The sequence below is a fragment of the Dermochelys coriacea genome, chromosome 5, assembly GCF_009764565.3.
Source record: "Dermochelys coriacea isolate rDerCor1 chromosome 5, rDerCor1.pri.v4, whole genome shotgun sequence".
Classification (NCBI taxonomy): Eukaryota; Metazoa; Chordata; order Testudines; family Dermochelyidae; genus Dermochelys; species Dermochelys coriacea.
Window position 1 is genome coordinate 96285046 of NC_050072.1, and position 13873 is coordinate 96298918.

Here is a 13873-nt window from a genome sequence, read left to right on the forward strand (position 1 = left end):
AGCATAGCGCTATTGACCTCAGTGACACACTGCTGATTTACACCAGCTGAAGGTACCTCACTTTAGGTATCTAAATTTGAAACTTTTGTCCTGTGTTTTAAAAGGCAATTTCATGCCCAAGGCCTCTAATTAAATCATCATTTCCCCTGTGGAACCTTCAGCCTAATCCACAGAGCCTTCTGTCAAGGTTACCTTTGACTCACTACGCTATAATCCTCTGCATTAACTAAGATAGAGTTTGTTATGGATACCACTTCAGTCCATAGAATAGGGGTGGCTTGTTGCTTTAGTCTGCATCTCTCTCTAGCTATTCTCACCCTAATTTTCTCTCAAAGCCTTATGTGGAGATCTCCTTCCTCAGCTCATGCCCTAAACCTCTGACTAGGTATGAAGTTCTGTGGAATTCTTGAGATGTCCAAAGGACTATCAAAATGTACCTTTTCCAGAAAGAGGAGTTTAGGAAATCTAGGTCACTATTCTTCCTTGGAGGGGTTTTGGGAGGAAGTAGTATCCTCTAAAGATGTCCTGTCCTGATGGATCTTGTATTAGCTAGATCAGGGGTGGGCAAACTTTTTGGCCTGAGGGCTGCATTGGGTTTCTGAAATTGTATGGAGGGCTGGTTAGGGGAGGCGGTGCCTCCCCAACAGCCAGGCATGGCCTGGCCCCCACCCCCTATCTGACCTCCCCTGCTTCTCGCTCCCTGACAGCCCCCCCAGTACTCCTGCCCCATCCAACCCCCCCCGTTTCCTGATGGCCCTCTGGGGACCCCTGCCCCATCCACCCCCGCTTTCTGTCCCCTGACCTCCTGCCCCTAACTGCCTCCCGTCACCCCATCCAACTCCCCTCTCCTTCCTGACTGCCCCCCGGTGCCCCTACCCCATTCAACCACCTTGTTTCCCGCCCTTTGACTGCCCTGACCCCTATCCACACTCCTGCTCCCTGACCACCACCCCCAAATTCCCCTGCCTCTATCCAACCCCCCACCCCGCTCCCTGCCTCCTTACTGCTCTGCCTGGAGCGCTGGTGGCACGACTGCACCAGGACAGGCAGCCGCGATGCGCAGCACAGAGCACTGGATCAGGTCGGGCTCTGCAGCTGCGCTGCTCCAGGAGCTCGCTGCCCCGCCACCCAGAGCATTGCGCCGGTGACACAGTGAGCTGAGGCTGCCGGGGAGGGGAACAGCGGGGGGGGGGGGGGCAGGGACTAGCCTCCCAGGACAGTCCCATGGGCCGTAGTTTGCCCATCTCTGAGCTAGATCAAGCAGCTCTCTTAATCTGCATGCCTCCCCAGTTAGAGCAGTCATTACTTCCCCAGCTGACTGAGAGATAGTTTCTGCAGTGGAATTGTGAAGACCCCCACAATGTTGTGCTCCATTCATGTCAGCTGAGAGGAGAAGCAATCCTTATGTGATAGACGCTGAGAGGAGAATAGTCTGATTCACCTTCCAAGCATCCTCATACCTCCTCTTTTCTTTCTCACATGTCTGCTTCCACTTCTGCCTAATCCCTTTTTGGCTACTTTCACTCCTGCCTTTTCCAGGCAGACCCATTCTGTACTGGCACCAGCCACATCTCAGAAAAACAAATTTATCTTGACTGCTAATTTTTTCCCTAGAGGTGGCAATTCCAGGAGAGAAACCCACCAAAGTATCTGTAAAATGTGGAGTTTTAGCTGAGAGGTGGATTTTCAGAAGTGCTGACATGATTTAGGAGCACTACTCCCATTAACAATTAATGGGACTTGAGCTCCTAAATCTTCCCTATAGGGACTAAGTATAGGGAAATTTGTGTAGACTAACCTATTTCTGCTTTGGAAATTCTTATCTGGGGAATGCTGCTGGAGATTCAGGAGGAAATGTGGGCATTAGAAAACTTGAAGCAGACAAGGAGGGTGCATCTATTGTCTGTACTCATGTTGCCACGTCATGGAAATTAATTGTACATAAAAGAAACAAAAGGCTCTTGGGAAGCAGTTTTGCCAAACATTTGATTTGAAGTAAAAAATCTTTGTTTGTTGATGTCAGTATGTTGCTGTAAGAAGGTTTGGCTTTTGCAAATACTGTTCTTGTCATTGAGCAGTAAATTTTCAGCATAGACCAGAAGGGTTTTAGCCAGACAGCACATGTGTACCACATTGAATATTTACTTTTCAGTCTCAAATATTTCTTGTCAATTTTCATTCATGTCTCAAAGGCTTATTGTTAAGTACAATACCTTTGATTTCAACTTCAGCAAAGCTGAGTGATATAACTGAAAATGTTTTTTCATTCTGATTGGAGACCAGTCACGATAAGCAAAAACATCTCTTGATCCCCACAGTTATAATAACTTCTAGTCTTGAATTTATTTCAAGCCTTGATTTTTGTGTAATAATACTTTATTTATAAAACTTCTAACTTTTCAAGGTTTCTCTTTAAAAACATTTTATGGAGGTAAAAAGTTGCAAAATTCCTAGGTGTCCTGACGATTGGTCTGCCTCTGTCCACCTAAATTATTTACTATTCACATTAACACCAATGAAAATAAACTTCTGAAACTTTTTGTTTTTCACTTTGAAATCTGATCTTCATAACTTTAGTTCAAACCAGGCTTTCTGGGTCCAACTTCTGTATTCTATGCATATATGTGTATTCTGACAGCCTTCGGCCTGTATTCTTGCAGATCTGCAACTAATTCAGTATGGCTTAGAACTAAACACCAGTTTGGGTGAGTTTAGTTTTGTCCTTCAGTGAGCTGCACTTTCACCCACGCTGACACTATTATATGGATAGATGTTAGTGAGATATCAAAGTGCTGCTCCATTCACCCCCACCCCCAGCTTCCCCCAACATTCCAGTCTTGGTGAGTGTAGGAGAAGAGTATATTTATCTCACATCAGTAAAATGTAGTTTGCTTGAATGTGGATGTGGGGACAATAAGCTTTCCTGTCGCATGGCACTCTCCTAACATTATACAAAAATACTAAGAAGTGTATAATGTTTGTTCCTCATTTTAATGTAAAGACTACGGAGATGTTTTGCAATGAGGACCTCTTAATATAGTCCTGCCAATGCCTCTGCACTGCAGAGATGTCCAGACACATCTTGAACGGAGGATTGAGTGGTAGAGCCAGCACAATGGGCACACATTCTTTGCTTACTGCTGAGCCCAGTTCTGTGAAGTTCCCTGTGCACAGGTGACCGTTGGCAGTGGGGCTGAGGAAGGAGCATGACAAAGCCATTTTCACCAGGAGGGTGGCATGGGAGATGCAGGAGTTACCTCATCCTCAGGCTGGCTTGTTGGGATGGATTCTGTCCCACTCATGGAGAAGTTCAGGACACAGCCAAGCCAAAAAATAATGGGGAATAACTGGCTAGTCAGCAATGTTGCTGAAAAGGATGTGGGGCTTATAGTGGATCACAAATGGAATGTGAGCCAGCAATGTGATGCAGTTGTGAAAAAGGCTAATATAAATCTGCCGTGGATTAAGAAGGAGTGTCATATGTAAGACCTGGGAGGTAATTGTCCCACTCCACTGGGCACTGGTGAGCCCTCAGCTGGAGTTTTGGGTGCCAAGCTTTAAGAAATATGTGGACAAAGTAGAGAGAGTCCAGAGAAGAGTAACAAACATGATAAAAGATTTAGAAAACCTGACCTATGAGGAAAGGTGAAAAAACTGGGTATGTGGTCATTAGAAAAAAAGACTCAGGTGGGACCTGATAAACAGTCTTCAGATTTGTTAAGGAGTGTTACAAAAAGGACAGCAATCAGTTGTTCTCCATGTCCACCAAAGGTCGGACAAAAAGTAATTAGCTTAATGCTTAATCTTCAGCAAGGGAGATTTAGGTTAGATATCAGGGAAAAGGTTCTAACTATATGGATAGTTAAATATTGGAATACGCTCCCAAGGGAGGTTGTGGAATCTCTGTCACTGGAGATAATAACATAAGAATGGCCATACTGGGTCAGACCAGTGGTCCCCCTGGCCCAGTTTCCTGTCTTCTGACAATGGCCAATGTCAGATGCTTCAGAGGGAATGAACAGAATAGGGGAGTTATCTAGTGATCCATTCCCTGTGGTCCAGTTCCAGCATCTGGCAGTCAGAGGCTTAGAGACACCCAGAGCATAGGGTTTTAGCCCTGACCATCTTGGCTAATAGCCATTGATGGAGCTATCCTCTAGGAACTTATCTAATGCTTTTTTGAACCCAGTTATACTTTTGGCCTTCACAGCATCCCCTGGATTTTAAGAACAAGTTGGACAAACACCAGTCAGGGATGGTCAAGATATACTGTGTCCTAACTAAGTGCAGGGAAGGGGGCTTGACTAGATGACCTCTCAAAGTCCCATTCAGCCCTACATCTCTGTGATTCTATGTTTTTAAGAAGACATGAATTAAGAATTTGTTAAAAGATAAAACCTGTTAAAAGATAAAATAGATTTGTGTAACTTAAGTGTGCCACAAAGCCATTAAACAAAGGAAATCCTGTATATTTTAAACTAGAGATTGTGACAGGTGTGTTAGCACAGATCTAAATAATACACTGTTGAGATGTTAAGAGTAACCTTGGGTTGTTTTTAATGTATATGTTATTGATTTGCCCCCCCCACATCTCAAAAATAAGGGGAGAGAAAAAAAGAACAAAAAAGTAAAGGAATGGAAAGGGAGGGAAGGAGAGCAGGGAAGGCAAAGAAGAGCGACATCTTGGTTTCCATTGACTAAGAATTTAACAAATTTCTAGAAAATCAGAGCAAATCTTTTTGAATTTTTCTGAGGTCTATCTTGTTAGCTGTCAGGTCAGCCAAGACACTGTGCCAAGCTGCTATCCTGTGGAAGCAGCCTCCTCTTCCATTTAAGCAATTTGAGTAATTTTGGATGTGGGAAGACCTTTGACTGTGTAACCACTGTTCTTCTAAAATGCTATATAGTCTTTCAAGAGCTTTTCTGGAATCAGGCCAGTGATGATGCCACTGATAATTTGTCATCTGTGTTGAGTGATTAGCAACGCATGGCTTCTTCTCCACTGTGTGAACCTGTGTGACTGTTTTCCGTATATAGTGGTATCCTACAATATGAAGTTTTGCCATGTTTAATTCTAATGCCAAGATACTGTGGTGATGGACACTTCACTTTGGAAATACATAGGACAGTTATCTATCTCAGACAAAATGTTTCTACAAATATTAATTAAAACAAATTTATGGAAGTGCCCCAAATTCATCATTAAGCTTGCAAATTTATACTGACAAAAGTCAAGAAATTCAGTAATATGACCTTGTGCATTGGTGGATTTTGGATTGCTGTTTAAGCTGTTTCCAAGGTTGTTTAATATAATGATAATATGGCCAGTTAACATTGTCCTGGGGAAACTTAGCCCAGATCCTTGACTTTGGATAAGAAGCATGCATTGCAAAGGAAGAGCTCTAAGTCACCTTGCATTCCCACAATCCTGGGTTGTCTGTGCTGGGCCAGTTACCATTGTATTTTAGAGAAGCGTCAGGGCTGCTCTAACTTGTGTTGAGGGCCAGGAGTCCAAGAGGGCCATTGGGGATTTCAGGGACTTAAGCAATCCACAGCCATGTCCTTTACACCAGTAGCCAGGAGAAGATTGTCATAGAAACGGTCATGCTGGCTCTAAACCACTGGAGAATCTTCCTGCACAATGGTGATCCTCATAAAGCCAGTATTGCTGGCTTGAGGGCCATTTTCCCTGGTGTAGTACAAAAAAACTCCACCAGAGAACAGCATTAAACTCTTTTAATTTCTGTGTATCCTGTCTTTTTTGCATTTAAATTTTCAAACTTAACAACGCATTAACGTAAATTTGACTGGGCTTTATTTTATTAGCAAAGGAGTTAACATTTTTACTTTGTGTGTCTACAGTCAATTGTGTGTTTTCTTTATATTTTCTCAGTTTTTTTTCTATGTGAGTTTACTTCAAATGTATAGGTGCATGTGTGTGCTTCTACCTGGAAACCAGCACTGTTGAGTGATTAATAGATAAGGGACAGTGAAGGATTTTGCAGGCACAGAATATGCTTTTAAATCATATTAAGTTTTCTTTAAAAAAAAATTAGCAATGTAGGTATTTCTTATTGAGGACTACATACATGTAAAGTTTCAGTTTTAAAACAATGCTATTTGTGAATTATTCAAGCACAAAATGATTTCTTTTGTTTTTACATGTGAACCCTGTTTCTCCCATGCTTGGACAACTCAATAACCAACTGAATGTTTTTTTCCACTCACTAGCAAAAAATAAACTCACTTTGAGCTGAGAACAGGCATGACATATTTCACCCAAAAGGAAAAATGTTGAGAGAAAGGGGGAATCAAATGTCCAAAAGGCCTTAACCAGAACATCTCTAATGTGATCCTAGGATCACAGTATAATCCTCCTTTGGTCTCTCTGCCTCTTAATCAAATTAAGAGATCTGACCCAACATTTTACCAATTCTCTATTGCTCCACTTTGCACTGTTTACATGGTCTGATTAGTGTGATTTTTGTAAGATGGCCTTTTTTTTTCTCTAGTTAATCCATTGAATGATATTTCCTGAAAACTTTGTACTTTGTTTGTGCTTTTACAAAGAAGGAAATGCTTGCTTCTCAGTTATGCATAGTTTCTTTCCATAATCTTTTCATGTATGAACAACAGTATACAGGAGTTACATAACTCAGTGTATCAACATTTAAGTATACCAACCCTGTATCGTTATGAAACTGGTTTAGGACTTTTAATACTTATGTATTTTTTCCAGTGCAGTTCATGATATAATGTACATTTTCGATGTAAATCTGTCAGTTTTATTGTTTAGCTGTCAGATGAGGACACAGTTAGTTTACGGTGTTACCTAGTGTCATTTCTCTGGGACTGAGTTGGGCAGAGTCTGTGCAGGGCTGTTGAATTAATCACAAGGGTCAAAAGAGTTTAAGGTAGTTGTGACAAAGTTCCTCCTCTGCCTTGGTGGGTCCTGCGCTTATTGGCAGATTTGCTCATCTCAGAGGTTCACGGCAGCCCTCAGTTTGGCCACTTTCGTGGCTCAAATCTTCCGTTCACTCAGTTAGCCTCATCGCTGGCCAACATGGGGAAAAGGAAGAAGAACAATCCCCACAGTCTCTGCTGATCCACCTAGTGGATCGGGGAACAGGCCAGAGACTTTCCCCTCTGGTGGAATCCACAGTCCAGTTCAACTCCTCCAGTATCAAGTAGGGAGTTGGGGGGATAGAGGGAACCCAGGCCCACCCTCTACTCCTGGTTCTAGCCCAGGGCCCTGTGGATTGCAGCTGTCTATATTGGCTCCTGTAACAGCTGCGTGACAGCTACAACTCCCTGGGCTACCTCCCCATGGCCTCCATCCAACACCTTCTTTATTCTCACCACAAGACCTTCCTCTGAACATCTGATATTGCTTGTACTTCTCAGTCTTCCTGTAGTACAACTTCTCACTCTCAGCTTCTTGCGCCTCTCTTGCTACCAGCTCCTTGCATGCATGCCACAAACTGAAGTGAGCTCCTTTTTAAACCCAGGTGCCCTGATTAGCCTGCCTTAATTGATTCTAGCAGCTTCTTGATTGGCTGCAGGTGTTCTAATCAGCCTGTCTCTCTTAATTGTTTCCAGAAAGTTCCTGATTGTTCTGGAACCTTCCCTGTTACCTTACCCAGGAAAAGGGACCTACTTAACCTGGGGCTAATATATCTGTTATAAACTCTTTCAATGTCCAACATAATTCTAGTGATATAAAGAGATCTGGGTTTTTTTCCTACATAGATCTTGGAATACTTGATTTCTTGGCAAACACCCAGAACATTCATTTTAAAGTTCAATGATCAAACACAAGAAAAAACAAGAAATTGAAACAAGCATTTGTACTGAAACTGAGAAATTACGCAGAACAAACGAATCAAAACCTTTAAAGTTTCTCTTCTTTTGGAGGCAATATGTCAGTTTTCTTTTCAGAACTATCTTTCTCTGATCAAAAAGGAAAGGGTTAATTTTACTTTCAGTCCTTGTGTGTAAAGGGTATTCCTGTCTCCTGTTTCTAACAGTCACAAGGTGAAGGAGAGAGTGGGTAGAAAGGGTGGAGAAAATACAACTTTTGCTGTTGTCTTTGGAAGACGGATGGCTGGTCAGTCACAAATGGATGCTTTGGCTGACAGGCTGACCACAGCACCAGTTGCTTAGACCCTGGTTCACATTCCAGTCAGAGGTATCATCTAGTTGGGCCTTTTCTCCTTAGACAGGAAAGGATTGTGGTCCTCTCGTCTCGCTGTGCTGATGCAGTGAAGTTGATTCAGGATTTGATGAGAAGCTGAGAGAATAAGAGTGAGGGTAGGAGGAAGGAAGTGAGGGAGGGAGGGAACAAAAGGAAGGGAACAGAACAGAATCTTATGTTCCTTTGCAGTGCCAGCAATTAGGTATCCCCTGAGGACTACATGTCATGATGATATGTTGATTTTCAGGACTCACAAGTGGGGGAAAAAAATATGTTATATGATTGAGTCTGGTCTACTCTTTCTACTTTGGGATCAGGGAAGATGAGATGAGACAAGATGAGCTGAATTGGGAGCTGAACATCTTCCTGCTTAGAAGTCTACCAGGTTGTTCTTGACCCCTAGTAGGCTGAACTGGGGTGCAAGGTGGAACAGGCAAGCAGTGCATTTTTTTTTCCAAAGGTTTTTTAGAAACCCAAAAAGGGGAAACTTGAGTATCATAGTTCATCCTCATTATTTTGTCCATCAGTTAGGCCTAATATCTGACATACCAATTTTGTTTCTTTAACTTCTGGTTCCATATCCTCTGTTTTTTAACAAGCATAATTTCAACACAGTCTTTGAATAATATCAGCAGAATAATATTAGCTTTTTCATTTGGGCTAATCCAGTTTCTCTGTCTGGTTTTCTTGCACCTGTTTATAACATTTAATTACTGAAAACAACTTGACCTATTTTCCATGGTCAAATTTCCAAGCAGGCAAAAAGTTATAGACATTTTAAGAACTTGCACATACTTTTTACATTCGAGCTTATAATTGGAGTAAATTTTTAGTTGCATTCATCACAACAGGACTTAGTCTCATGGGCCACAGAGGCATTTTGGAAAGGAAAGTGCTGTGCAGGGAATTAGAACAGCCTTAGCTAGTACTGACACTTGAAGCTTGCAATTAGACACTCACGGTTAGCCCATGCCAGCTGACTTCGGCTCATGGGGCTTGGGCTAATGGGCCGTTTAACTGTGGTGTAGACATTTGGGATCAGGCTGCAGCCCGAACTCTGGCACCCGCCCCTTTCACATGGTTCTGGAACCCCGGCTCCAGCCCACGCCCAAATATCTACATTGCAATTAAGCAGCCTCTTAGCACTGGCCAGCCATGAGTTTTTAATTGGAGTGTAGGTGTACTTTAAGTGACGGAAGCCAGTAAGGCTATTTTGTTTTGGATAGGGTTCATAAAATTGCAGCCTATTAATGAGGAATGTTTTATACCCAAAGAAAAGTATTAACAGATGCCAGACTGCACCTTAATTATGACTCAACTAGCAGTCCTCACTTACCTCTGACCTATTGTCATCTCTCCCTGTTATGTATCGCATCCAGCTTGTGCAGTCAAGCATCCTATTATACATAATATATAGAAGAGCAAACTGTGCATATCTTGTTTTCCTTTTCAAACATGGGATAAGATCTAGCAACATTTAGCAGAACTGAATTTCTATTGCTTTCTTAAATACCAGAGGAAAAAAAAAAAAGGAGGAAGGAAGGAGACATTTAAAAGTTCCAAATTCTGCTGCTCAGTACATCTGCAGTTTCACTGGTGTGAATGAGGGCAAAATTTGACCCAGAGGATATACTATACCAATCACAGCATTAGTATTACAAATTAAATAAAATTCCATTAATTTTATGTGCTATAAAGAGGGTGGTGTTTTCATGTGTATATATAATATATACACACACACGCTGGAAGGTGGATATTTATGGGATAAATTAATTTATCACATGATTCTGTAATTTATCATACACATATGACCACTTTACTTACCCTCTCCCACTACCGATTTTTCCCCTGATCTTCTTCTAACATTCCACAAGTCTGAGTGGCTTCAAACAGCTGCAGTTTAAAAAACAAAACAAAAAGGCCTGCCAGACAAATGTTTTCTCTTTATTCTCTCAATTTTGGAATTTTTACTGGAAAAATTATTCTTGCTCAGATCCCAGGATAGATTGGATTCAGTCCTGGGCAAGTTGCAACTTACTTATTCCTACAGATCTTTAAGGTTTGATATCTTACAGCCCAGTAGGGCTAGAAATATAAGGTTTTATGCTACTTGGTAGGGGAAATTACCAGATTCCCAATGAGAACTGGCAATCACTTACAGTCTTGAAAGAGCCTGAAAGATCATATTTTATATAACAAGATATTTTATAGAGAGAGACTATATTTTCATGTATTTTTATTTTTATAGCCTCCTCTTAGCCCTATACTATGCGACTCTTTATTAATTAAGGCATCTGACTATACAGGTGGAAGGACACGAAAAATAGTCCCCATAAAATGTTTAACTCTTTAAAATATTTACAAAATAGATTTCCTGCAACGTGTCACATAAAGAATATATATTTCTGAGGTATAAAGTTTTTTTTTATTGGCATAACTCATGGCTTTGTTATTTGCAAATAAAGCAGCCATTTCAAATTTATAACATTAAAACCTTTATATCACATACAAACATGTATATTTGTGTGTATGTACGTATAATGCATGTATATAGGTTTATCATTAGACAGGCACTTTTTAAATTGTAAAATTATATATTGTACATAATATATTTATTATAATGTTGCACAATGTAAGAAATAGGTGAAACAAAGTAACAGATTCCTCTCTATAAATTGGCAAATGGGTATTCATTAAAAAGTAAAATATTGCCATTATATAACTTAAACATATTATAGGTCTGCAATAAACACTGCACAAAAGCAAATATATGGAAATAGAGTAGGAATTTATAATGTCTTTGGTTCAGGAAATATGTTAACATTTAACTTTAGTAATTGTCTGTAATCAAGAAACACTTGGGCATGCAGGAGTGAATGAGGATGGATAATTGTTCCTATCTATCTTATAAAGAGAAGGACTGAATGCACAAAGTAGTGAACAGTGTTAATGTATGGAGTTTGTAGGCAGCAAAACATTTAAATATATTAATTATTGATAATGTAAGTGTTGCATGGTTTCAGTTAACTGCTGTTTGATTTTCTGAGGGCTTTAATAGTTAACAAATATCCTTTCCATGTCCCTAAATAGGTTAATACTTCTGGGACACCTCACTTAATTCTAACTAGAATAATTTGGTATAATATCACTGAAAATAAATGGGGTCATGAGTTTTGATAAATGGAATGAAATTCTCTTAGCTGAGATGTCAAAAGCAGATATTGAATTTACCAAGCTGATACCATTATTATAGACTGAAAAAGCTACAGAGAAATTGGGTAGAACAATATCTATAATGACAGAAGATAGCATTTGAAAATAATTCTAGTGACCTCATCTGAGCATCTACTACACAAAATAAGTGGAAAAAAATGTTTAATTCATTATGGTCAGAGTTCATCTGCTTTATAAACACACACTTAGATGTGAATTTTAAATGCATGTTTGTAACTGAGGATTAGCGAAAACACCACTTAAGTTTTTCCAATCTTTTGCTTGTTGTAATGTAGGTATTCAGTTCTTATTTGCCATCTCAGCTTCTGATAAGCAGGTCAGGAATTTCACTAATGCTAAATGGAGCAATGTGGAAATTCAACTCTGTGTACAAACGTCTATATGTACCCTGGGGGGGAAAAATGTTTCTCTATCCAGAGTTCCCTTTTTTGTTGCTAAAGAGACAGTGTCAAGCTAAAATTTAATATGGCCTTGCTTTTGTTATTAAAGATAACTTATATAATTAAAACAAAGAATTTTTAAAAGCTTTTATCTTTTATTATGTTTACTTTTTTTTTTGCATTTATTTTTATTATGAATAGTGAAACAAACCAGACTAGTCAGTTTCTGTTCCAATTCATATGGTTTTCCAACACAGTGAGGGCATTTTTAAGAATTCATCTCAAGAATTGCTTATATAATTTATAAAAATGTTTCTATTCAAATTAAGTTCTGTATCCCTCTATTCTTATTGTTAAACAAACCCTATCCCGTGTGCCCAAGCTAATAATGTACCTTTAATAACAAAACTGTTCCATTTCACTGTATCTAAAACTGTGTTTAAAAATTATATTTATATGCTGAATATACTTTCTAATAGGAGACCAATATCTCATTATTCCTGTCCTCTCTTTACATCTTTAGAGCTGCCAACTGACTTGCATTTATAAAGTAGCTCCTGCTTTTTTCGCTTATAATAAACTCCCAGATTCAAGTTTAGATTCCAGTTCTGCCCTTAAGTGACATAGCAAATGAAGCAATCAGGAATGATTTTAGGTTTGAGAGTTTTTAAATCACAGAAAAATTGATTACTTGATTGACTTAAACTCTAGACCTGTGCATCCAGACAGTGTCTAAATCTTGCCATTATTTTCTACACTGTATCCACACATCTAAAACTCTGATCCAGACCCTCATAATTTGCCTACAGCAAATTCTTCTCTGGCCTTGAAAAATGCTGTATTGCCCCACTTACATTTACGCAAAATGCTGGTTATAAAGATACTTTAACTGGGTTCTCACTTTGACCTCTTAACTTTCCTCTGCATCCCTCCATGGATTTCCCCTTCTGTCATTTTCACAGGTCACCATAGTTTACAGATCACTGTGTTACAGGTGAATGAAGTATAGTTAGAAGTCTTATGCTGAATCTAACAGCATAATTTTTAAATCATTTTCTGTGGCTATGCAGCCATGTGGAATTGCCTCCATCAGAGCATCTGTGAAGTCCCAAAGAACGGCAGAACTGTTCTTGGTGGGGGTTAGCCTGGATAATGTGATTACCTCAACTGAGCTACTGAATCAGCTTTTCCCACTGTGAAGAATTTTCTTGATATTTTGAGGATAAAATTGCTTCCGTTGTGTCAGGGTCTTGAAAAGATTACAGCTGAGTCTTCTCTGCTTGAGTTTCAGCCAGTGCCACTGACTGAGGCTCTGGAGGGCAGGAGCAGCTTTGGAAAAGTATTTTCTCTGAGAGTTTATTGTTCTACAAACACTGAATAAGGGCACAATGTAGGAACATCAGTTTTATTCAGCTTTTCATGAGCAGATGGGGAGAGGAATTGGTGGGGAAACTTATCCTGTAGTTTCATTTTTAAGGACAATGTGGATGATCTTTTTCTTGTATAGGTTACTTAATATATCTGGATTTCAAATATGTATTTTTAATAATTATATATGTGCCCAGAATCCAAGTTAGTTTTTTTAGTTTGTGTGCATTTTGAAACTAGAGGAAATAAATCTTTACAATAGTAGAGCTCTTTTCAGTTATAGTCTAGATGATAAGAACATAAGAATGGCCATACTGAGTCAAACCAATGGTCCATCTAATCCAGTATCATGTCTTCTAAAAGTAGTTAGTGCCAGATGCTTCAGAGGGAATGGACAGAACAGGACAATTGATGGATCAAGTGATCCACCCCCTGTCATCCATTCCCAGCTTCAGGCTGTCAGAGGTCTAGGGACACCCAGAGCACGGGATTGCGTTCCTGACTATCTTGGCTAATAACCATTGATGGACCTATCCTCCATGAACATTACATTTCATGTGTCATTTTGTTACTCACTCACCCAGTTGTCTGAGATCCCTTTGTAACTCTTCGCAGTCTGTTTTGGACTTAACTATCCTGAGTACTTTTTATTATCTGAAAATGTTGCCACTCTTTCCTTTTTACTCTTTTTCCAAAT

General features: G+C 39.9%; 1 protein-coding gene across 1 annotated transcript in view; it reads left to right on the forward strand.

Annotated features, from left to right (window-relative positions):
* LOC119855696 (guanine nucleotide-binding protein G(q) subunit alpha) overlaps positions 1 to 13873 on the forward strand; it is a 226856-nt gene that overhangs the window by 178309 nt on the left and 34674 nt on the right. The window lies entirely within an intron of this gene.